The sequence below is a fragment of the Phacochoerus africanus genome, chromosome 11 (assembly GCF_016906955.1).
Source record: "Phacochoerus africanus isolate WHEZ1 chromosome 11, ROS_Pafr_v1, whole genome shotgun sequence".
Lineage (NCBI taxonomy): Eukaryota > Metazoa > Chordata > Mammalia > Artiodactyla > Suidae > Phacochoerus > Phacochoerus africanus.
This window is the reverse complement of record NC_062554.1, coordinates 83,566,799-83,592,785: the sequence shown is the minus strand read 5'-3', so window position 1 is coordinate 83,592,785 and position 25,987 is coordinate 83,566,799. Positions and strand designations below refer to the sequence as shown.

Below are 25,987 nucleotides of genomic sequence, written 5' to 3'. Positions count from 1 at the left end.
ATTAGGTCCTTGTTAGTCATATATTCTATATATAGTAGTGTGTGTTTATCAATCCCATCCTCCCAGTTTATCCCTCTCTCCCTTGGTTTCCCCTTTGGTAACCATATGTTTGATTTCAAAATCTGTAAGTTTTTCTCTTTTATAAATAACTTCTTTTGTATCATTTTTATTAGATTCCATGTATAAGTGATATCACATGATATATGTTTTTCTCTGCCTGACTTACTTCACTTGATATAATAATCTCTAGGTCCATCCATCTTGCTGCAAATAGCATTATTTTGTTCTTTTTTATGGCTGAATAATATCCCATTGTATAAATGTACCACATCTTCTTTATCCATTCTTCTATTGATGAACATTTCAGTTGCTTTCATGTCTTGACTATTGTAACTAGTGCTGCAGTGAAGAGGCATGTATCTTTTTAAGTCATGTTTTCCTCCAGATAGATGCCCAGGAGTGGGATTTCTGGGTCATATGGTATTTCTATATTTTTTTTTAAGGCAACTCCATATTTTGGTAGGGATTTTATTTAATATGTAGATTGCTTTGGGTGGTATAGTCCTTTTAACAATATCAATTCTTTGACTCCATGAGCATAGAATATCTTCCAGAGAATCAATTTTTAAAGGAACAGGAGCACCCCCCCACACACTGCCATGGTTATACACCCATACTTAGTTTAGAAGAAGCAGGAAAAAAATGCCCATCTCCTGATTTTTCCCTAGGAGAGGCTCACCCACATACCTTCCCAGCTGCTACCTGAGGATCTGGCTTCTAATCATCCTGCATCTAGATGCTGTTTACAGTCATCCCCCTTGCACTTACACATCTTGGTATACCCTCAAATACTAGGAGCCAGTAAGAAAAAATACTACAGCTTGGATAAGCACAAAGGATTGATCCAGAGACAACCTGGAGCTTGGATCAAAGTGATTAACAGACTTCATCTCCTACAAGAGAATAGTCTGTCAAGACTAAGAGAGGTGGCTCTCTTATATGATGTTTATACGCCAACTTGGAGAGTCACGGAAAATGAACAAAATAGGAGGATATGTTTCAAACAAGAGAACAAGATAAATCTTGAGAAACTGGTCTTAGTGAAACAGAGATAAGTGATTTACCCAATAGAGAGTTCATGCAAACAAGCCAAAGAAAGCAGAGTTAGCTATATTTATATCAAACAAAATTGACTTCAAGCCAAAGAGGGCAACAAGAGAAAAAGAAGGCTATTATTTAGTGATGAAGGGGTCAATTCATCAAGATTATGAAACTATTATAAATATTTATGCACCTAATGTCAGAGTAACTAAATATATAAAGCAAATATTAACAAATCTGAAGGAAGATACAGACAGTAATACAATAATAATAGAGGACTTCAGTGCCTCACTTTCAATAATGGTTTGGTTATCTAGAGATAAAATTAATAAGGAAACAGAGGACTTAAACTATATGGTAGATAGAACAGGCATACACAGAACATTCATTCCAACAATAGCAGAATACACCTCTTTTACAGTGCCTGTGGCATATTTTCCAGGATAAATCATATGTTAGGTCACAAAACAAGTCTTAATTTAGGAAGATTGAAATGACATTGAGCGTCTTTTCCAACTACAATGATATAAAACTAGAAATCAATTATAAGAAGAAAATGTGAATAATTCACAGATATGTAGAATTAAAAAGCATGTGCCTTAACAACTGATGGATCCAAAAGAATTCAGAAGAAAAATTTAAAAAATCAAGACAAATGAAAATGGAAACAACATACAAAATTGGAGATATGGCAGAAACAGTTGTAAGAGGGAAGTTGGTAGTGATAAATGCCTACGTTAAGAAAAAAGAAAGATCTAAAATAAACAACTTAACTTTATACCTCAAAGAACTAGAAAAAGAAGAACAAACTGAGCCTATTAGTAGAAGGAAGGAAAGAAAGATCAGAGCAGAGTTAAGTGAAATAGGGACTGAAAAGATAATAGAGATCAGTTAAACCAAGAGCTGGCTTTTGGAAAGATAATCAGAATTTACAAAGCTGAAAAGATGTTCAGCAATCACTAATCCTCAGGGAAATGCAAATCAAAACCACAGTGAGTTGTCACCTCATACCTGTTAGGATGTCTGTTATCAGAACACAGGAGATAAATGCTGGCAAAGATGTGAAAAAAGAGGAATCTTGTGTATTGTGGGTAGGGATATAATTTGGTATAGCCATTGTAGAAAACAATATGGAGATTCCTCAAAAAATTAAAGATAGATCTATAATATATGATTCATTCTTTTCATTTCTATGTCTATATATCCAAAGGAAAGGAAATCATTATCTGGAAGAGGTATCTCTACTCTCATGTTCATGACAGCATAACTCACAATAGCCAAGGTATAAAAAGAACCTAAGTGCTTGTGTACCAATGACTAGATAAAGAAAGTGTTTATAGATATATACTCACAAAACAAGGTATACCTCCCCTCTAGCATGTGAACCTTTTCTGACCATTGCAAAGCATCTGCTTTTCCTTGGCCCTCAGCCCTAGTTGCACTTCCAATCCTAGACTTGTCCTATATCCCTTGGTGGGTATCCTCCAGGAACCAGGGGATGCCTCTCATTCCAGTCAACAGCACTAACTGGAATCCCTACAAGAGTTAGCAGTGAGAGTATGTTAATAGTAACATATATATACACATACACATAGTATATTATTCAGCCTTAAAAAGAAGGTAATTCTGGGACTTGCAACAACATAGGTGATCCTGGAGGGCTTTGTGCTAAGTGAAAAAAACCAGACAGAGAAAAATAAATACCTTATGGTTTTATCTACATATGGAATTAAAAAAAAAGTAGTTGAACTCCTAACAGTAGAATGATTGTTACCATGGGCTGGGGGTGGGGGAACTAGGGAGAGACTGGTAAAAAAGGTACACACTTTCAGTTTTAAGATGAATAAATCATAAGAATAAATGTATAACATCAGAGTCAGTAAAACTGTACTGTATAATTGAAATTTGCTGAGACAGTAGAACTTAAGTGTTCTCACAAAAAATGAAAAAAATCAAATATGTGAAATTATGGGTATATTAATTAGATTGGTAGTAGGAATCCTTTCATAATGTATATATACCTCAAATCACCACATTGTACATTTTAAATATATTCCAGTTTTGTTAATTATACCTCAATAAGGCTGAAAAAAATAATTCTCATTGTATAGATGAGAAAACTAAGGTACACAAAAAAATTTTCCAAATACCATGCAACTAATCATTGGCATGGCCTGAGAATCAAAAGTGAGAGTTTTTGTGTCAGAGCTCACACATCTAAAACTGTGTTATTCCTAGCCAGAGTGTCCAGTGGAGAGACTGGTAAACAGCTTTCCCAGAAATAAGCCATGGTAAACTATGATGGTAGCTCCTATCCCATAAAATATGAAAATTGGACTAGATGAGATCAAAGGGCCTATCAATATCTGTCATGTTATTATGTTTATTTTTGGGTGTTTTTACTGTTTCACTGGCAGCATATGGAATTTCCCAGGCTAGGGGTCAAATCAGAGCTGCAGCTGCCAGCCTTCACCACAGCCACAGCAACGCCAGGTCTGAGCCACGTCTGAAACCTACACCACAGCTCATGACAACTTTGGATCCTTAACCCACTGAGGAAGGCCAGGGTTCTAACCTGCATCCTAACGGATACCAGTCAGGTTTGTTACTGCTGAGCCATTACAATGGGAACTCCTATGTTATGGTTCCTCCTCTTTTTTTTTTTCTCCATTTGCCACAGGGCAGCCAAAAAAGACATGACTTGGATCTGGCATTCCTGTGGCTGTGGCGTAGGCCAGCGGCTACAACTCCAATTCAACCCCTAGCCGGGGAACCTCCATATGCATCAAGCGCAGCCCTAAAAAGATCAAAAAAAACAAAAACAAAAACTAATTTCCATTTACAAAAGGTTGCCTTGTCTGATTCAAGACTCTTACTTTACAAACACACACAGATATAAATGTGTAACTTCCTATTTTCTTTAAGATCTGGTCCAATACTCACTAGACTAATTGCAGATTGGGGAACTAAAAGTGGGGGGAAAAACCATCTTTTTCGCAGAGATTAAATAGGTCCTAATTTTACTCATTTGTAAAATGCTCAGGAAATGAGATTTTAGGGAACCTTGTTGGTTGAATTTGTATAATAGAAAAATCATTTTGGAGAAGTCCTGGGGACAGATATTTATTATATAGTTTTGTGAAGTCTGTGAGTGATACACCTAAGAGGATGCTTTGAGACCATAAGAAGTGAGTCACTGCCCTAGGGCCTCAGTTACTTACCAGCAGCGTAAAGGCTGGGAGAATTTAAACATCTTTATTCCCAGTTCACTTATTTTCCCAGTGGCCTGCATGCAGAGGTAAATTCATTTACTCATTCACTCATTTATTTAAAAAAAAAAAAACCTCTTTGCTATGCACATGCCATATTCTAAGCACTTTGATGGATGCCAAAGACACATAAGTGAACTAAACAAACAAGGCTTCTGCCATGGTAGAGTTTACCATCCTTTGGCTTTTCTTCAGTGAGCAAGTATTATTAAATTACAGAATTTGGTTAGAAATATACATGTCCATGATAAAAGAGATTTAGTAGAAAATTAAGAAATTCTTTCTATATTTCCACAAATTATAGATTTTGTTGATTAATGAGAATTTATACAGCAAGTTCATTTTTCTACCATTATTTTTTCTTGAGACTGATTAATTATGCAATGATCTTTATGAAGTTTCCCAACATTTAGTGCTGGGGCAGAGAGGCATCTTAGAGAAATGGGCATGCAGTTATAAAGCAATGATTTATAAGTTTTCCTACAAAATGAAAAATCCGGAGTTAAAAGAGTCAGAGATTAAGGGTCAGCCATCAGTCACCAACTGAAGATTTTCTTCTTCCGTTACCAAACTTTGGGAATTGTGGGTATTTTGCTAAGAAATCTGTTTCTTCTTTAAATCTCAGTAATATTGAAAACAGTTTTCAAAAAGCCAACCAAATCAGTATTAAATGCTAATTACCAAGTATTTCAGTACTTTCTGGTTCTTCCTTCTCTACCTAGACTGGATGTTTAGTTTCTTGCTTATCAGCAAGAAAAATAATGAATTTTCTCTCTCGGGAATGTTTAAATTATAACTGCTCTTCCTCAATATATTAGAGTTTTAAAATAAGGGTAAAAGTAAAGCTATCCCCCAATACTAAACTATGGAATTTCACATTCTGGTAATTTTAGTAACAAATAAGTTTGAAGGGCAGCATAACTTTCAGATCACATCACCTCTGGGTAAATTAGTCTCTGTATCAAAAGTATCTCTAAGATGCCTACTTTCTTACACTGCATTGTATAGAGGTATGAAAATGTGAAGTTACTCTTCAGATTTTCAATAGTAATTGTGCGTTGTATAAAGTTATTTAATAGACAAAATTAAGAGGCAGAAATATGTGGCTATTTGGCATTATTTTTCTATAGGATTTTGACATTAAACATTCTGAATACTGTGGGTTTAACGTATTGCATGATTTTTATAAAAAATTAGCCTATGTATTTTCTGTTACAGTTGTAGTTAGGTTGGTTTTGGTAAATTGATATTTATTAGATAATTAAGAAATGCTTTGCACATTAACCAGCCTCCGTTTAGCTAACGGTAGTGATTTTCTAATATAAACAGATCAAGAAAAGTTGTATTATTTAATCCTTTTGGGTTCTTTTCCTCCTTCTGGGTTCTCTGTTATATTTTCAGGGGCTTTCTTCTTTCTGCATTAACATCTGTCCAATTTAATCCTGATTATACAACCAACTCTTAACAACTGGGAAATGTGTGGCAAATATGAAAATTGCTCAGAACAAGGAAGAAATAATTAAAGGTGTTCATTACTAACAACATTAAAAGGAATGAAGTTTATTCTTAGCTCAGAAGATTGAATGAAGAAAGTGGATTAATAGTACTGTTCATTTAAGTGTAGCGTTTTTTTTATGTTTGGGAAGTGTTATTCATGGTTTCCCCATCTATTGCAGAACAAGAACATGAAGACAAACTATGACGAGAGAAAATTTAGTCACTAAGAAATATTCTAGTCTTTAGGGGTTTTGAGAACTTCTTTAATTTCTAAGTTCTGATGAATATCATCTTATGTGAGAATAATCTGGAGGTAAAATGGGGCAGAGAATGAGCAACCAATAAGGAGAAAGGGAGAGTTTATAGGCAGCAGTAACCAGTATGTTTCACTAGAATCTGTAGCTGGCAGGCATATTAACACGTCAAAATCACAATGGCTATAACACAGGAAGGCCGAAAGCCACCAAGGCACGTATATATCAAGATACCCTTCTTTTAAGCTGGTAAACACACTCTTTGTAACTATCTGGTTTTGTACACATTATATAAAATAAGCATGATTATTTACTGGCTTACATTTTTATTACCCCAATGCTTTTTTTTGATATCATGGCTCAAAATTTTCATTTTTATCTGTGTCCTGATTGGTTACATATACATACAACTCTTTTCATATTCACCTCCTCTCCCATCCTTTCCTTCTTCATCCCATAATCACCTGTCCTGGAGTTAGTAAGTTTGCATGTAGAAGTAGTGTGTGCAGCTGCCACAATTGAGCAAAGTGAGTTAGGCAGGTGGTTGATGAACAGTGACCCATCAAGGACTACAGTTAGTAGATAGCAGACAGGAGAAGACAGGTATCAGGTTTCCTGTTGGAAGGGAAATATATCTTGAATGGTAGTGATTGCTGCAGATGGAGCTCAGTGTTTCAACAACAGCCACTCATTCCTGCATGGTCTCCTCCCTTGTCTTATTACTGGTCAAGCAGTTAAATAGCTGTAAAGCACTGTCTCTCTGTCTCATTTTCCCTGAGTTCCAACAGCAATAGTAGCAACAGCAGCTGTGGAAGCGGCAGCCAGAGATAGGCAGGGCTGTTGCTTGCAGCCGCCGCGCAGATTGCCTCCTCCTCGCTGCACACACACACACACACACACACACACACACACACACACACAGCACACAGATTTCCAATATCAATGCGTCTTGATATGTATCAAGGACTCAGATGAGAGAAGAGCATTAGTCATGGACAACAGGTATTTCATCTCTGACAAATTCCTCCTGATGCTTATTGGTATGGATGATAAAATAATCATTCGTGATACCTAGTTTGAGTGGGAGACTGGGGGTGGCTGCGGGAGAGGAGGGAGAAGTGGGAGGAGTGAGAGGTAGGGAAGGGGGCTGCCAAAGATGACTTTCAGGCTCCGGAAACCTACATCTTTCAGCCTCCGCTGTTTTTGACTTGCAAATTGTCAGGAAGCAGTGGACTGCAGGCAGCCCAGTGTTGTTGCCTGGAAGTCAATTTCCATCTCTCAGACACTAGTTAGCATGGGCTGTGCGTTCTGGAAGGGGGTGGAAGTAGACAGGAGGAGATGCTGTGAGCAGAGTTCTTGAAGCTCTACTCCTCTGGGGAAGCCGAGCTGTGAGGAAGCCTTCTGACTGTGCGGAGCGTGTGAATTGGAAGGGATCCTGAGAGCTGGCAAGTCCCAGTTCCTCTCCGGAAAAGCAGTTGCTCTAGCTCCAGAGATGTGCCCAGCCTTCGCCTGCATCACGCTGCAGTAAGTTAAACTCCGCACGGTCGGTCGGCAATTTGAGTGGCTTCTGGGGATGTTGTGCGGGGGAAGGGAAGCCGACGAGATGACGAGGAAAGTTAGAAAAGCATAGCTTTGAATTTGGCAGGAGCTATTAAATCGGTTTTTCTCCTTGATTCCTATCCTAGTTATGCTATAGTCGGGTGGGGTTCCTCTCAGTTATTTGCAGACGGAAACTGCTTGTTGGTTAGGTATGCAGGAGGCGCCCTGTTCACAGTGATTTTCGGCAGCAAAACGGGTAACTGTGCTCTAGATTTAATTACAAGAGTGGGCTCTGAAAGTTACTGATGGATAGCACCTTGCATTTTCAACAAAAAATTTGTAACGAGGCTGGCTTAGATTTTTTAAATACCCAGTTAATTGTAAGTTTCATTCCAGACTTATTCCTAACCTATAAAATAAAGCAGTGAACAAAACAAAAGTCTTTGATTTACTTTATTAAAATAAAACATGAAGTAGGTCTTTAGATAATTGCTAGGCAACAGTCTAGGTGACACTGATGATATGATGAACATTTGAAAATACTCTGTAGTGAGTGGACCATGCAGGATTCCCCTAGTTTCTTACTACTGCAATAATCTCCTCCACTTGTTAAGCAGTGCCTTCTTGTGATTTCAAAGTGGTGGTTTTTACATAGATGACTTTGTGCTTAGAACCAAGAAGCATTTGTGTTCACTGGCAAAAAATGGAGGCTTAAAAAAACTTTTAAAAAACAACTTGTACTGGTTTCTCAAATTGCAGATAACCAACTTTTCAAAGGAGGTAAAAACAGGTCAGCAAGGGCCAGCCCATTGTAAAGCAAATGACCAAATTGATTGTGAATGCAAGCAGAATACTAAAGTCTTTTTAAGAAGGGAAACCAGAAATAATTAATCTAAAAATGTTGGGGTATTTCCAACCAGGTCCTCTTTTCCACTGACTAGATTTTTATAATGGAGAAGAAAAAAGGGAATCCCTCAAGCAGAAAGGATATGTCACACAAAAATACTCAACTTAGCAACAGGACTGTAGAAGAAATGACTATATTACTATGCTTTCCCCAGGAGATATTAATGGAAAAACAGAGGTTGTCTAAAAGGGAAGCCAAGATTTTAAGCTGAACACTTTCACATGTTACTATTAATTCTATAGGATAGAAGGGTATCAAAACTTGTGAAATAACCATTGTGAGATACAAAATAATTCTGAAATTCTCCATCATTAGAAGAGAGGAAATTAAAGCTCAGTCTCCAATTATCTCAGTTTTAAATCGTGTTATTCTTCCTTTAATCCACCTAATCTTGCTTATTTTATTAAAAGTTAAACATATTCTGAGTATAATTTGAACTTCTTTGCCTACCTATCTTGGAGATCTTCAGATATAATATTTGTGTTGTTATTGAGATACTCAACTTGTTAGAGGTAAGCTATTCCACACCCATAACTTCTTGGTGCAAAAAACTCAGCATTTGACTTTGTAAGTCACTGAGCCATATTTAATCCAGGGAATGTTTGTTGTGATAGTGTGTATATAATAAGTGGTTAAAAATTTTAGACAGTGCAAAGGAAGAATAAAAGGAAACATCTATACAGAAACTAAAACAGTATGTTTGAAGTAAGTTTGCAAGCAGTTCCCTTATACTCTAGAATAAATCATTACTTGAAACTGAAGAATTTAGTTTAAGAGAAGAAAAACAAGCTGAGAGCCTGATTATAATTGATAAGAATTTAGATTGAATAGGAATCTGGCAGAATTTCTTGAAAGATAGAAATTTAGGTAGATGGCATTGAGGTTGGAAAATACCTTTGCTTCCTATTTTGGTTGTCCTACTGGTCAGCAAGCCACGTCTTATAGCTGAGGAGAAGATTTTCTGATCTACTTTTGAAACAAAACAGTTACTTTAAGGTTTAAGCCATTGGTAAGGTTTGCTGGAACAGTGTCTGAACCAGCCAAGTGTCCTATGACTCATGGTTTTCCTCACACACTTGAAAGAAGGAAGAGTTGTGGCTGGACAAACCAGACAGAGATCAGCTGGTCCCTCAATCTAATTCTGCCTGCTAATAATGACTGTGATGTTGATCTATAGGCTCGAAGTGACATTTTAAGCATATCCTTTCCTGGACGCTCTCTTCCTGGCTGGCTTCAGGAACAAAACTGTACTTAGGTATTCATGATACGCTTGCATTAGTCTCTTAAGAGTAACACCCTTAGCTTAGGAGCACCTGCCAGGAAGAAGCTCCAGACAAGAGGGTGAAGAAGCCTCTTCCTACTGCCTCTCTCACATTTCTGGCATTTTCTTTTTCTTGGAAAATACCAACACAAAATCTGACCTCAGGTCAGAACCTCGTGTACTTGTTCACTCTTAGTTATTGACTGTGGAGTGGCAGCTCCTGAGGTTATCTGCATGTATGATTTTCTCACCACATATTGTATGAGGTGTTCCTAGTTACTGTGAGTGCACTAATGGCAGGCCCTAGGTTAGGTACTTTGTTTTGTAATTGAAGTAGATTTGATTTACAATATAATACTAGTTTCAGGTGTACAACATAGTTGTTCAATATTTTTATGATTACATTCCATTTGAAGTTATAAAATATTGGCTATATTCCCTAAGTGTCCATTACATCCTTATATTTTATTTATTTTATACTTAGTAGTTTGTACCTTTTAATCCCCTCCGGCATCATACTAGGTTAAGTACTTTGAATATGTCTTCTCACTCATGGGATAAAAGCTACTGGAGGGAGATCGCATTCTCTCCCATGTATAAGCAGTTCAGTCCCAGAGGAAAGATGTAGTTTGCCTAAAACAACATATTTAGTAAATGGTGGGCTAGACTTAGCCCCCAAGTATGACTAGCTCTCACTCTAGTCACCTTGCCACTTTATCTTATTTAAATGGTACTCTACAACAAATCAAGTGGAATGAGTTTATTGTTTTGCAAATGGAGTATAGGTTAAGAGTGCTTGAGAGAGAATTGTCAGGAGAAAACTCCCAGCTCTAATGGTACCCCAAAATGGGTCTACCTAAGTGGGGACTTATATTGACTTATATTGACGCCAAACCCCAGCTTAAAGTACCAGTTTCAGTGTTCTGTTCTGGCTTCATGAACCAAGGAAATGAAGCTGAGAACATCTTTGCCAGGAAGAAAGATGATGGAGTTAATGTGGGAGGAAAATAAGGGGCTCACATGGCAGGAGGCTGGTATAACTTGCCCAGATTCTGTGCTGTGAGGGACTCTATAAAACAAACTCTTTGGCTATATTTGGGATGGAGATCTTTAAAGACACAGATAAAGCAGAGACTCAAAATAGCTCCTTAAATAGTTGTAAGGTCTGATTATGAAAATCAGACTAGTCTTGTCTTCAAGATAATTTCCTGCATGTGTGTGCATAAGCGTGTGTGTGTGTGTGCGCGTGCGCGTGTGTGTGTCTATGTCTGTGTGTATATGTTTAAGAGTAAAAGTGATGATTCAAAGGAAAGTGGGGAGACATGCCAGATGATGACTGAAGAGGTAAAATCGTGCTTGGAAATATCACTAGTTCTTGCATAATCACTTTCTGAAAATTTGCCAGGAAATGAAAGGCCATCTTTAACTGGTGAGGTTGAAAACAAAATGGTTCATTTAGGTAAAACTTGAAGTGTTAAGGAGAATAGCATGATGACTGTCATTTGTCTTCTTGTCATGGAAGACAAATACTAACAAGGAATAAAATGAAAGTGATATGGGCATAAAGCCAAACAATATTTTAAGATTGGTCTTTCTTAGCATGCTAAATTTAAAAGCTGAAATTCTTTTTAAAGAATAATCTGAGTCAACAATTTGAAATGGAGAAATTTCCCTTTAACAGGGAGTCTGTATTGCATTGTAAGTTTGAAACACAATGTCCTTGACTCAGTTATTTTTTTATTGGCAATATGCCAGTTACTACAGATCAAGCACAAAAGCTGTCATCTTTAAAATCAGAGTATAAATGTCCATGCTCTGTGAGGAAATTTGATGCTTCTGAGCTCCTGTCATATAACTATATGGTGATGGAGCTTTGTAAATACTCTCACGTTGTCAGCCCTGATTCTTTCTCTTGTCTCTCTCCTGTCATTTGTGACTCTGAAGCTTGAGGTTAGGAATAGAGTTAGTTTCAAGGGTTGATTTTTTTTTTTTTTTTGCTTTTTAGGGCCACACCCATGGCATATGGAAGTTCCTACTCTAAGGGTAGAACCAGAACTACAGCTGCCAGCCTACACCACGGCCACAGCAATGCAGGATCCAAGCTGTGTATGTGACCTATACCACAGCTCATGGCAATGCCAGATCCCGAACCCACTGAGGGAGGCCAGGAATTGAACCTGCATCCTGATGGATACTAGTCATATTAGTTTCCATTGTGCCACAACGTGAACTTCGAAGAGTTGATTTTTAGTGTGGTGCTTTGGCTCTCTTCCCTCATGGTTTAAAAATAATGACAATGACTTTTATTGTGTGCTTACTACATGCCAATTGCTTGCATAAGCATCTCACACACATAATCTTGAAAATATCCTTATGAGTTAATCTAATTATCATCTTCATTTCCATTGTGTAAGACAGAAAACTAAGGCACAAGAGGGTTAAATGACCTACCCACAGAGTTAGACATTAGAATAGAGCTGGGCTATGAACCAAATAGTCAGGTTTTAGAAGCCATGCTCTTAACCAAAGGCTCCAAGTCTTCTCTTAAGTATCCCTGTCTTGTTATACCCTCTATGGTACATGCTATTTGTCACCTCCTTTTTCTCTGCTGATGCCTATCCTTGCCTATAACTTCTTTTTGGACACCCAGATCCCTTTGCCTTCAGTCTGTTGGTGTTTTACTTGATGATGTGTCTGTGTCCTCTAAGTTTCTGCTCTAATGTCATGACCTTCTGGGATGCTCTTTGGATTCTACCACTGGCCCAACTGTCCTTCTCCAGGGTTCCACTGAAATGTGTGCTTTATTTAATATTGAATGTGAATATTGAATATTGAAGTAATCTTTATCCATCTTGAGGAAGGAAACCAAGCCTTTTTTATTTCTGGGATTTTAGTGCCTAGCATACTCTCTAATACATTATTGGAGCTCAGTAAACACTTCTTTTATAAACCGAATTCAAAGCTCTAATTTCAATTCTCCAAGTAGTAGGTATTTTCACTTTCACAGTCTTTACCCTGAAAAAGAGTAGAGAACATTGTGTCAAATATTAGTTACAAAGCCTGAGCCACATAGCATATTCTAATATGTTGAACTCATAACTAGTATAAAGGTACTTAAATACATTTAGCGTCCTCTCTGGAATTGCATATTTAGAATATAAGAGATAATGTTGTAGTATATGGCACATGGCATATTTATTATCCTATCATAATATTGAAAATTTTAGTGATACCTAATTTCTGATACTAATTTATCTTTAAAGGGGAAAACAAATATTAAATAAAAGGTACATCAAAGATGTTTTGATTTGTGGGACAATAAAGTTGTAAAATGATTCTTTTTTATGAGTTGTTTCTTAAACTCTTGTTTCTTTTGAGGAAAAATCCTGAGAAAATTTTGATTTAGTCATAGCTTAAAAATATTGAGTCATATCTGCGAGCTGACATTAGTAACTTGACTGCAAGTAGAAAAAAAATGAAGAAATGTGTAATGATGGAAAAATCAATTCCCATTCCCCCACCCCACATAAGCATTTTCGGTATATATGATAATTTGGGTTTTACTTATTGATGAATTTGTGCTTTTTTCTTAGTATTTAAATATTATAACAGTGTGAACTGGATGGACATCACGTAAAGTTTCCAAAATACAATATTTTAATTAATAGTATCATCTTAGGTCAAATAATTCCATTTTATTCTCTTTCTAATCCACATGAATCAGTTATGAAATATGAAATTATAACAAGGGAAAGGACAGATGGGATGAGAAGTGTGGTAGCTATTTAAAATCTCTTTGAAATTCCATCAACAGAGCAGTCTCAGGATGAGGTTACCCCAGCGAGGTAGCTAGGTCTTCCTTTGTAATAATTTATCTTACTTTAAATAATTTCAGCTTATATCTTGTTTTGATGATTCATGATGAGGATGTGGAGAAATCAACTCCATGTATACTTTCTCAATATGCAAAGATGCTCATTTGAATTTCATCATTCCCTTACTAGATAGACATTAAGATGTAGGGGTTAAAACTTATTTTTTTTTTTTTTGTATTCAAGTTGTCTGGCCTTAAATCTTTACTACTTGGATGACCTTGAACAAGTAACTTAAATTTTATGCTTTAGATTTCTCTTTGTAAAGCTGGGATAAATGAAAATGATATCCACCTCATAGAATTACATGATTTAATCATGTGAAAGGCTTAGAACTACAGGCACATAAGTCCTCAAAAATATTAGCTATTTGTTATTTCCTCTTTATCTGGGAGGTTGTCTCTGGTAAAGAATAAAGCATCAGTGACAAAGAAAATGTTCTAAATAAAATATAAATCTAAAAGTATTTTAGAAAAAATCTATTAAAACATAAAATCTATTAAACGTTATGATAAATACCCTCTATTTAGGGTATTGTTTACTTATTATTTTGCCCAAAAAAGGTTTTATTGAGTTACAAAAAAAGAAAAATAACCCATGTAAATAACTCCAAGAGAACGGCTGGCACGAGTCAACCCTCAGAAATTTTAATTCCCCTCCTCTTAACTAAAATCATAGGCATTTTTTTGGAGTCCCCATTGTGGGGCAGGGGAAGCGAATCCGACATATATCCATGAGAATGCAGTGGGTCGGGGATCTGGTGTTGCCATGAGCTGTGGTGTAGTTCACAGATGCAGATCAGATCCTGTGTTGCTGTGGCTGTGGTGTAGGCTGGTAGCTGTAGCTCCAATTTGACCCCTAGTCTGGGAACCTTCATCTGCCACAGGTGTGGCCCTAAAAGGCAAAATAAATAAATAAATAAATAAATAAATAAATAAATAAATAAATAAATAAATAAATAAATAAAACCTAGTACTTCTTCACTTTCCTTCCTCTTAAAACATGGTCACAGCCGTCATTCACTTAATGTCTAAATGTCAAAATGATCGTACTGACCACTCTGCCTTCTGCGCCCAAACAAACTGAGAAAATGGGACCTCTTATGTGAGGAAACCTATTACTACCTAGATCAGCTCCTTTTGAATTATATGAAGTGGAAAGGAGGAAGAATCAGCAGGGCTGTGGAAAAGCATTACAGGATCCTTGACCTGAAAACAGTCTTCAGGCACAAAAGATGAGTTTGTGGTTTACTCAGCAACTTGTTTTGCTGAGACAGAGAATGTAAGGAAATGTTCTTCCTGGGCTTTTGACCAAGAAATCCCTTTGCTGGTTCCTTGATGAAAAGAAATAAGAGCTGGGAGTTCTCACTTGCCTGCCTTTCCTAGTGTGTGTTTTAGAAATTGTAAGCAATACTCAGCTATCTCTGGGAAATTTAAGGTTCAGTAGGCATAGTTATTAAGATCATCACCTTAAGAAACAGAACTGTTGATAACATTGACGCTGGATTGTTTCACCCCTTACTCGTGGATGGGCTACTGTCACTGTCAGGCACTATGCCAGCCAGACTCAGGGAAGGCAGAGTCCTTAAGAGTCCTTAATTTCAGTAATACTGAAATTACTTCAGTGATAAAGAAACACAGAGGCAAACATACTGAACAAGGAAGCAAGGACATGATTTATTGTTGTTGCAATAAGTGCTATGAAGGAGACAAAAAGCTGCAATAGAGAACAGAGATCCTATTTATTGGAAGACAAACTGATTTTTTAAGGCTCATGTGAGGTACTCCTCCTGTCCTATTATGCTGGTTTTTTTCCCATTATAGAACAGGTGTCTGGTGTTAACAGTGAGTAGAAGGGGATTATATACCTGAAGTAATCTTTAAAACCAAGACAGATGAATTCATGGTGAATCAGAATTTCAGAATTATTGAACAAAATATTTTCATTCCCTCAAAAACATGACTCCCACATTGCTTTTCCCTTTACCTTTATATCACCGGATTATTCAGTTTGTGGGAGCTTTTAAAGATTAGAAAAATGCAAGCACTTAATGTTGCTTAGTAACTTCTCTTGCCTGTCATTTGGGGCTGCACATAAACAACTTGTAACTTCCCCACACTTGCCCCAAATTACTAGAATCGGCAAGGAGCATACAAGCTGATGAGTCACTTTGCTATCCTGTTGTTCTTAATAAGAGTTCTGATTACCAGGATGAATGCTTTATTGTTATATAATGTCATTTGCCACACCATATGTCAGAACTTTCTGTTTGGCAAGGAGAGGTTCCTCCCCTGTCACACATCGAAGAAAGCATAGCATGAAAGCCATTCAGGGGAGGACTATTGTTTTGTTTGGGGTCCTTGGTTTTAAATGTACTCTATCCAAACTGTACTAGACAACATGTTGTGAGAATAAAGTTGTACGTTTTTTGAGCTTCAAGTGGAAATTATGTTTTGTATCTATTAATGCTTCTGTCATTCAAGCTACCTGCATTAGTGCTTGGTGGCACATTCAGTATTTAAATAACTATACTATCTTTATAAGAGTGCTTTCAAAACACCCCAAAAGCATGATTCCAGTGTGGCTATAAAAATATTGCTCTTCTTTATGGTTAAAATTAATAACTTTATAAAAAGGAAATAATAAGAGTCTGTTAGATTTCATGTATACATCGGTAGAGTGGCAGTACTATGTTGATCAAAATTTCTCCTCTGCTAAGACATGTCAAAGCTCTATTCAAGGAATTAGTGCCTGTATGGTACCATTGCCGAGCATCCTGGGTAAAGGGGATGTGCCATACCCTCTTGTTCTTTAACATCTGTTTTGCTGATCCTAATGATGGGAGTCTGGGGTTAATAGATGCAAACTATTGCATTTGGAGTGGATAAGCAATGAGATCCTGCTGTATAGCACAGGGAACTATATCCAGTCACTCATGATGGAACATGATGGAGGATAATGTGAGAAAAAGAATGTGTGTATATAGGTTGACTGGGTCAGTTTGGTGTACAGTAGAAATTGATAGAACACCATAAATCAACTATAATGGAAAAAATAAAAATCATAAAAATAAAAAAATCCAAACAATCTCAAGACACAAGGAAACATTTTTGAGGAATACTACAATGTGTGTTGAAAGAAAGCTCTGCTTATCTAAACATTAAACAAAGTTACATGTTTTTTACGTTAAGGACTTCATATACTTCTTCAGATACAAGTGTGTGTTAGAATCTCTAGGAGTGGGATTTAGTAAAAATTTTGCTGGCCTTTCTTTCTTAAAGAATCTCTCCTTCTAGAAGCACTTATTAATATATTTTTGAAAACCCAGAAACACAATTTATTGTTCTATTGGCATTCAGTTACTCATTTAAACATTTTTCAAGCATCTAGCATGTTATCAGAGTAGTAAGTTCTGGGAAGAAAATTATGGATAGAACCTGGCCTTAACATTCAGTAATTCTTGAATTGAGTGTTGGAGGAAGATGCACGAATTATAAGGTCATGGCCTGTGTGTGAAAACTAGTTGCAAAGGATGTACATGTTAGGTTGCTAGAGAAGATGAGGAAGTAAGAGACTATGAAATTAATCACAGATAATTTAGAATTTGAGTTGTCTCTTGAGGGAAATTTGTAATTCACCAAAAAAAAACACCAATAAAACCATTTACAAAGATATGTTCAGAGATCATTCTTTTATGCTTGTATGGAAGCCAGTACTCCTTTCATTCATCAAGCATAACTCTTGAGAGAACAGTTGGCTATATGAATAAAGAGATGAGAGCAACAAACCGGGAAAGAGATATATAAATTTTGTGGTGCAGATGGTAATCCATTCCTTTGGAATAGATAAGAATCCATGGTAAAATAATGTAGAATGAGAAGGAAGGTAATTTTAGGAACACATCTTGATGAATTCTAATATTTTAGAGTATATTGGAGTAGATGGGATTGTAAGAGATGAAAATGAATTGCCACAGAGGAAAACAATGACAGAAATTTCTGGTTTTCCAAAGACCAGAGGAAAACATGCCATAGGAAAGACAAAGTAATCATCACTGCCACTTGTGGCTGAGAGGTTAATTTAGATGAGGAATGAAAAATTCCTTTGAATTTGAATACAGGGAGGTCAGTGATGATTTTAGCTAATGATGTGTTCCTCACGTGAGTGATTGGGTAAAATCCAGATGAAAATGTGTGAAGGGTTGAGTAGGAGTTCAGGAAATGGAGATACAGTGATTTATTCAAAACATTGGTGAAGCTTTTTTTTCCCCTCGGTTTTAGGGCCACACTAGCAGCATATTGGAGGTTCCGAGGCTAGGGGTCGAGTCAGAGCTGCAGCTGCCTGCCACAGCCACAGCCACAGCAGTTCGAGATCTGAGCTCCATCTGCAACCTATACCACAGCTCATGGCAGTGCAGGATCCCCAACCCAATGAGCAAGGGCAGGGATCAAACCAGCATCTTCATGAATACTAGTCAGATTCGTTTCCACTGTGCCACAATGGGAATTCCAAGTTTGTGAAGCTTTTGGAAAAAAAAAAAAGCGCTTGTTTTGGAGAATAATAGAAATTTAAGGGAGCTTTTTCTTTTGAAACATGGGAGCTCTCTGGGCATCTCTGTGAAGATGAAATTATTAAAAAATATAGAAGGACACTTGAGAATGTGGAATTGAATTGGTTCAAAGACATCAGAGTATGAGTTGTTTTTAACCAGGGGTTACATACTCTGTAAAGATAAAGGAAATAAAAGAGAAAAGGAGCAGTTGGGATAGGTGTGCATGTTTTGTAGTGCAAAATTGAGGATATTTCTGGAATTTAAGTTTACTTCATAGAGTTTGAACAAAGTGGAGAAACTTTGAAGTTTTTAGACAGTATTGGAGGATTTACTGACAAGAGACAGCTACTAGAATCTGGACAATATTGAGGGGGGGTCATTTGAGTTATGAATTTATAATGATAATAATTTACCTTAATGTGAACCTTTCAGTAGTTTAGGATATGGCATTAAAAATGCCAGATATATTGTTTTATTTTGTTTTGCCTTTTATATTATCATCACCTACCCCCTTAGGTATTATTTGTCACTTTTTTTTTTTCCTGGTAGTGCCTGCAGTATGTGGAAGTTCCCAGGGCAGGGATTGAACCTGTGCCACCGCAGTGACCCAAGCTGCTGCAGTGACAGTGCCAGATTCTTGACCCACAGGGTCACAGGGGAGCTCCTGTCATTTTCTCTATTACTCTCTCATGTTTAGAAATCTGGATGAGAATTTTTCTTTATATCTGCTGCCTTTATTATGATTGATTAAAGTATATAGGTTGACAAGTCACTCGACACCCTATGGGAACTCCTTAACCACCTTACCTTCATTGACATCCCTCTCTATCCCATGTTAACCACTGGATAATGACTCCATTCTAGATCGTGATGTTACCGGAAACTTATCATCTTTGAAATAATGAATTAGGAAACAATCACTACCTTGTTCTCTCTACCTCTCACCAGTCTCCAGGAGCTTGACAGAGCTTGTTTACTTCCAGTGACTCTTTTCTCATTCACCCTCTCTGTACCATACAGGCAGGACCTAGTATACAACTTGAATAACTATTTTGCCCAAATCTTTATTTCTTTGTCCTCTTTTCTTTTCATTTTACATATGGCAAAATCCTTGCCCTATTTCAACTGAGGAATATGGCTTTGCTTTTTCACTTGGGGTACTGGTACTGACTGCTATCGAAAAGTCACAAAACCAGGAGTTATCCTCATGGCTCAATGGTTAACGAACCCAACTAGGATCCATGAGGATGGGGGTTTGATCCCTGGCCTCACTCAGTAGGTTAGGGATCTGGTGTTGCTGTGAGCTGTGGTGTAGGTTGCAGATGCAGCTTGGATCCCACGTTGCTTTGGCTTTGGTGTAGGCTGGCAGCTACAGCTCCGATTCAACCCCTAGCCTGGGATCTAACATATGCCATGAGTGTGGCCCTAAAAAAAAGACAAAAACCAAAAAAAAAAAAAGAAAATCACAAAACCGTGAAAACTAATAATAAATTTGTGATCTCTCATCTTAGTCTGACCTTGGTAATTCTTCTAAGTGCCCATGTTTTATTTTCCTTTCCATTCTCCATAGCAGCCTTGTAATATCTTGGCATATGAGTTATTTCGTATTTCCTTAAGAAACTTTGAGTATCTAACTTCTTCCTCTTTGTGTCATTTGTTGTCTTTTGATAATGGCATTTAAATTTTTAAATTAAATTTGGCTTTAATTTAAAAAATACTAATATTGATAATTACTTCAACTGTATTCCCCCCTGCCACACAGTTTCTGCACACTTGCCTTTAGAGAGTGCTCTATGACATGGCCCCTCTTTATCCCTTCAAGAATGTCAATTGCCACTCTCTTCTCTTCCATTCCAGTGTTCCTTTGACATTAAGCTACTTAAAATATCCTTTCTGTCAGTGCTCCTTTCTCACCTTACTTGCATTCCATTGTATCTCAGGGGTTCTTTGTATTCTCTGTGCTTAGAACATTAGCTGGTACAAAACAGGTATCTTAAAAAAAAAAAATCCTGAATAAAAAAATTGAAAAAGCCTTTTTCTTGACTACGGGTGATAGGTTATCTTGTAAAGTATCTCCCTGTGTCAACAATGATGTCATCCTTCTTTCCCTGAAATGTACTATTTCTTACCTCTTTCCTGTGCATTTTGTAGTAAGGTTTGTACTTATTCTGAACAACTGTCTTGCTATAGCATATGTTTTCCCCTTGGTATATAACACCATTAAATAGATTTGCTTATTGTGGAGCTAAGACTTAATCATCTCATTCTGTTTTGAGAGAATAAGATTATTGTTAACTCGACCAAGTGTAGTCATGGGAGCTTTATTTCTCTAAGATTAGCAGATTGATTTAGATTTAGGTATTTGTTTTATTCGTGGCACATTCCACAAATTGATTATTGGTATTCAGTTGCACACTGGATGTAAAGAAGTAAAAGGATCAGGGTTATTTTCAGTATTTGAAAACAAGCATGGAGACTTTGAGGGCTTATGGGAAATAAACAGAAAGCTAAGAGGTCACACATGTGGAGAGAATAGAAAATAGCCTAGTCTGTTTTCCCCAGTGCAACGGCACTTTCTCAGAGACTCATCTAAATGTTGATGTGCCGATGACAGGAAGAAAATATTTTTCTCAGCCACATCAAAAACTTATAAGAAAGGTAGGAAAATTCTTTAGAAAGCTTTTATTGTGATTTCCAGGCGTAATTCATGAGTGGGTGATCACTTGCTAAGATTCTTGCTTTCCTGTAACTCTATTCTCGACCATTCTTTCCATAGAAACGGCTATCAACTAAGGAGATAAATGAAGGCATTTTAGGGGGAAGCATTATTTATCTCAACCTTAGTTTCAGGTGGATTTATTCATTGTAATAAACTAGTCTACTTTGGAAGTGTGGATTTTTCACTTACATGCTTCAGAAATCACAGTCCCTAAAATAGCCTTTGAATTTCTAGTATTTACGTTCTATGTCCTTTTACCTTAGCGATATAATTAAGGTTAACTGTGACCTAAAAACTGTATAGTCAGTCATTTTGCTTAGAACACAATATAGTATGTGCCCTCATTAACTTAATTTGTGGGATTTGAGAAAGTGTAACCTCACGAGGTAATGAAAACTGTGTGGAAAGAGAAGGCATTCAGACTTCTCTTAGATTTTAGGATTATGTAAATTCTGATAAGCTGATACATTGTTAATGCACATGTTAGTTTTTTTCTCTGTTTTTATTGGGTTTATACATCATTGAAAGAGGTTAACGTTATGTATGATATTTATTTTAGGATAACCGGGAAAAAATGAAAAACTAATTTTTGGTTTTGAAAAATGACTATTTTTTTAGGGCCACACCTGTTACATATGGAATTTCGCCAGCTAGGGGTAAAATTGAGCTACAGCTGCTGGCCTACACCACAACCACAGCAACGTGGGATCCGAGCCTCTGTTTGTGACCTACACCACAGCTCACGGCAATGCCAGATCCTTAACCCACTGAGCGAGGCCAGGGATTGAACCCACATCCTCATGGATACTGGATGGGTTTGTTCTCATTGGGCCACAATGGGAACTTCTAGAAAAATGACTTTCTTGATTGGCCTGAGTTAAGGTGACAGAGGTCAAAGTTCCCTATGTCTTATTGTCCAGATTCCACTCATTGCACAGGTTTTGTTTCTATAGGTTGTGAGTGGGATTTTTATTTTTCTGATTTTAAAAGTCTTCCTTTCATTTTCAACTTTATATTGCCAAGGGATTAATTACATGGATTCTTCTGAAGACCTCTTCTTTCTTATACAATAAACAAAGTATTGGCGGCCTATTACTACCTAAGAAGTGTCGGTTCTCTGTTAACTTATGTGTGATTCTGTTCCTTAAACTGAATACTGATCTGTGAGATGAGTTTCCTTTCCCAACTGCATTGGGGCTGGAGGTGATTTTCCAAGAGGGCATTGTGGTAGGCCAGAGCGAAGCATGATGCACTGGAGGTTTGGTTGGCCTGATGAAACACAAGAAACAGAACACAGAAGTGTGTGTCTGTGATGCAGCAAGAATGGCGACTGAAATGGAGAGGGCTGGCCCCTGAGTGCTGACATGCCCCCCCCCCCCGCCCCCCCGATGGTTATAGAAGACTTGCACTGTGCAGACTGAGAGGATTCTTCCTTCTGCTTGGGATTCTGGTGATATTGAACTTTGGCTGTGCTCTTGTGTGGAATAAAACAAAGCCTCAGGAAGCATCTACTCACTTGCATTCTGAATCCCGTGTTTATTCTTTGTAAGAATTATTTGCCGGTATAATTGTAAATCAAAATGAGAGCCAAACCTAAATGAGTCACGGACCTAATTCTTGCCAGTGCTAGAACCTGAACCAGATTTTTTTCTTCTGACCAGCTTAGAGTCAATGACTGAAAAATATCTTTACTGGGCTAGACATAGATTTCTCACTACTTCCTATCTTCCTGTATATCATCAACGCTGCTTGGCTCCGGCAATTCCATGGTTGTCCTTTTTATCCATATTATATACCCTAGAGTGCAAGGTATATGATCTTGTTAAATGTTACAAAAATCATTGCTTGAAAAAATATTCTGACAGGCCACTAGATATTACAGTTACCAACCTTTATTTATACTTCCTAATTCAATATTTAAATCAGAGTGCTCAAAACACTACACATGAAAAAAAAAAAAACACTACACATGCATCCAATTTTGAAATTTAACTTCATAGCAGTGGTCTTCATTCTAAGTAATAACCTTCCCTCCTAACTTTCAGAGGTATGGCTCTTTGTTCACACAAAGATAAACATGAAGAGAACTAGTCCTTTCTGATTTAAGAAACCAGTGCATAAGAAGTGCAGGGAAGAAGGGTGTTAGTGTCCTTGTTGATATAATGGTGCTGGAAATTTCAACTCTTGCATATGCAATGAACAGGACCCAGGCATTAAGCATGATATCTACTATAGCATTTTTACCATGGGGCATCTGTCTTCTGTATGTCCCACTAATTCCTTAGACAGTTTCTAATGCCATCTATAAGCACCTACCTACATTTGGGATTAAATTTATTAATATTTCCAAATTGTCAGGTGTATTTACCCTTTATTGTTTCTTGTCAAATTCAACACTTCACCATTTGCCCTTTTTGATATCTGTACTCACTGTTGCAAATCTATGCTTCTTTGTTATGACTAAGACTGAATTACTATAGTGTTATTTCTATTTATTCAAGCCATAAAAAAGCATTTAAAGACTATTATTTGCCAGGCACTCAGAAAACAATGCTAATCAAACATGTAAATAGTTTCTGTCCCCAGTTACTTTACAGTTTAGTGAGTGGATTGATATTAATGATTGCTTATTTAGTGTAATAAATATATTTGAGCACATACTTGGTGCCAGGTTCTGTTCTAGGTATCAGAAATGCAGTATAAAAATAGTCATTTCAAAAACTTCATATTTCCTCGGAGTTCCCATCGTGGCTCAGTGGTTAGCGAATCTGACTAGGAACCATGAGGTTGAGGGTTCGATCCCTGGCCTTGCTCAGTGGGTTGAGGATCCGGCATTGCCATGAGCTGTGGTGTAGGTTGCAGACGCTGCTTGGATCCCGTGTTGCTGTGGCTCTGGCGTAGGCTGGTGGCTATTGCTCCGATTAGACTCCTAGCCCGGGAACCTCCATATGCTGCAGGACGAGCCCAAGAAATGGCAAAAAAGACAAAAAAACAAAAAACAAAAAACAAAACTTCATATTTTCTTTGGAGGAGATAGAAGGTAACAATGAAATGTATAATATAATTTTATATACAAGTGCCATGAAGAATAGTGAGTCAGGGTAAGAGGAAATTGATAGAGAATGGGTGCTAATTTAAATAACGTAGAATTTTATATTTATTTAAAAAATATTTCTCATTCTTCTCTGTGAATATTATATGTGAAATTTTTTTTAATTGCAGTTGATTTACCGTGTTTTGTTAGTTTCTGGTATACAACAAAGTGATTTACTTATACATATATCTGCATTATTTTTCTTTTAAAAAAATTTTTTTTTATTTTGTCTTTTTGCCATTTCTTGGGCCTCTCCCGTGGCATATGGATGATCCCAGGCTAGGGATCTAATCGGAGCTGTAGCTGCCACCTTACGCCAGAGCCACAGCAACGCGGGATCTGAGCCGCATCTGCGACCTACACCACAGCTCACGACAACGCCGGATCCTTAACCCACTGAGCAAGGGCAGGGATCGAACCCTCAACCTAGTTCCTGGTCGGATTCATTAACCACTGCGCCACGACGGGAATTCCTGCACTATTTTTCATATTCTTATCCATTGTGGTTTATTATGGATATTGAATATAGTTCCCTGTGCTACACAGTAAGACTTTGTTGTTTATATGTTTTGTATATAGTGGTTTGTTGAAGTATTTTTAATATTCCCAAGAGGTGCTATTAATCAGGCAGGTCAATAAACAAGGCTAAAATTAAGGGAGGTTGTTGGAGATAAACATGTTGGCATGAAGAAAATAAATGAGCAAACCAAACCAAACCAAGCATGAAGCTACAGAGAAGAGAGCAGACATTAGCCAAAGGGAGGGCAAAATGATTAAGGGGATCAAGTGAATGGTGATGGGTGGAAACTAAATTTTTGGTCATGATCATGGGTAGGGTATTCAGAAGTAGAATATAGTGTTATACTCATGAAACTTGTATAATGTTATAAATCAGTGTTACCTCTAACAAAAATGTGAACATTTTGTGTACACCTGAAACCAAGAGAGATCACCTAGAGATTGAATGTAGATACAGAAAGTCCAATGCTGAGCTCTGGGGTAAATCAGCATTTCATGGGGTAGAGAAGAGGTGGAGAGGTCTGCAAAGGTAGGTGAAAAGGAGCAGCTAGAGACAGCTAGGAAAAGGTGCTTCCTAGGATGCCTAAAAAGGGGGTTTTTCAGTAAGAAGGGGCTGTTGGAATGTGGTGATTGCCATTGAGAAGACCAGCAAGATGACTAACAGATTGACCACAGAATTGGAAAAGAGATCTTTGTTGACCTTGAAAAAGGCAGTTTCAGGGAAGTGGGGGAGCAAAAGTCAGACCGAAGCAGATTAAAATATCAGTTGGTGGTCGTACTAAAGTAGAGAGAAAACATATTAAATACTGGTACAAATAAACTGGGAATCAAACATGAAATGAGTGGCCCAAATATAACAGTATTTGTTTGACTTGGTCGAGAGGATTTGAAGGGCTTTATGAAGTCATTATAAACTGAGGTCTGAGGGATGAGTTGGTATTAACTACATAATAAAGCAAAAGAAGAACATGTGAGAAGGCTTTATTGCATGACAAACTTGAGGGCCAAAAGAAGCCCATGCAGTTTAGAGTGTGTATGTATGAGTTTAAAGAGGAGTCAAATGGTACAAGGATAATTTGATTTTAGCCGTAGAGCATTGGACATAATTGATGACTTAAGGGAGGTGGGGGATATGTGGATATCTATGTTTTGATGAGGTTATTCTAGTTGTAGTGTGTATAAGACGGATTGCAGGTTGACCAGATGGAAGTTGGGTAACCCATTAGCAAGCCATGCAGTAATGAGAGTGAGTGATTATTTTAGCTTAGATTACAGCAGTAACAGTGTAAGTGGAGAGACAGATAAATCTGAGTGTTATTTATGAAGTGAATAACACTTATGTCAATCTTGATATCAGTACATGAGAAAATGAGGTAGAGAAGTCAAAATGACCTCTAAGCTTC

General features: G+C 37.3%; 1 protein-coding gene across 4 annotated transcripts in view; it reads left to right on the top strand.

Moving 5' to 3' along the window:
• The first annotated feature begins 7,292 nt into the window (after nucleotides 1–7,292).
• The window catches only part of DGKB (diacylglycerol kinase beta), a 708,921-nt gene continuing 690,226 nt past the window's right edge, over nucleotides 7,293–25,987 (top strand). For all 4 annotated transcript variants that reach the window (XM_047753443.1, XM_047753441.1, XM_047753442.1 and 1 more), the window contains exon 1: nucleotides 7,293–7,645. The gene's annotated coding sequence lies outside the window, so the exon portion shown is untranslated. The remainder of the gene's footprint in view (nucleotides 7,646–25,987) is intronic.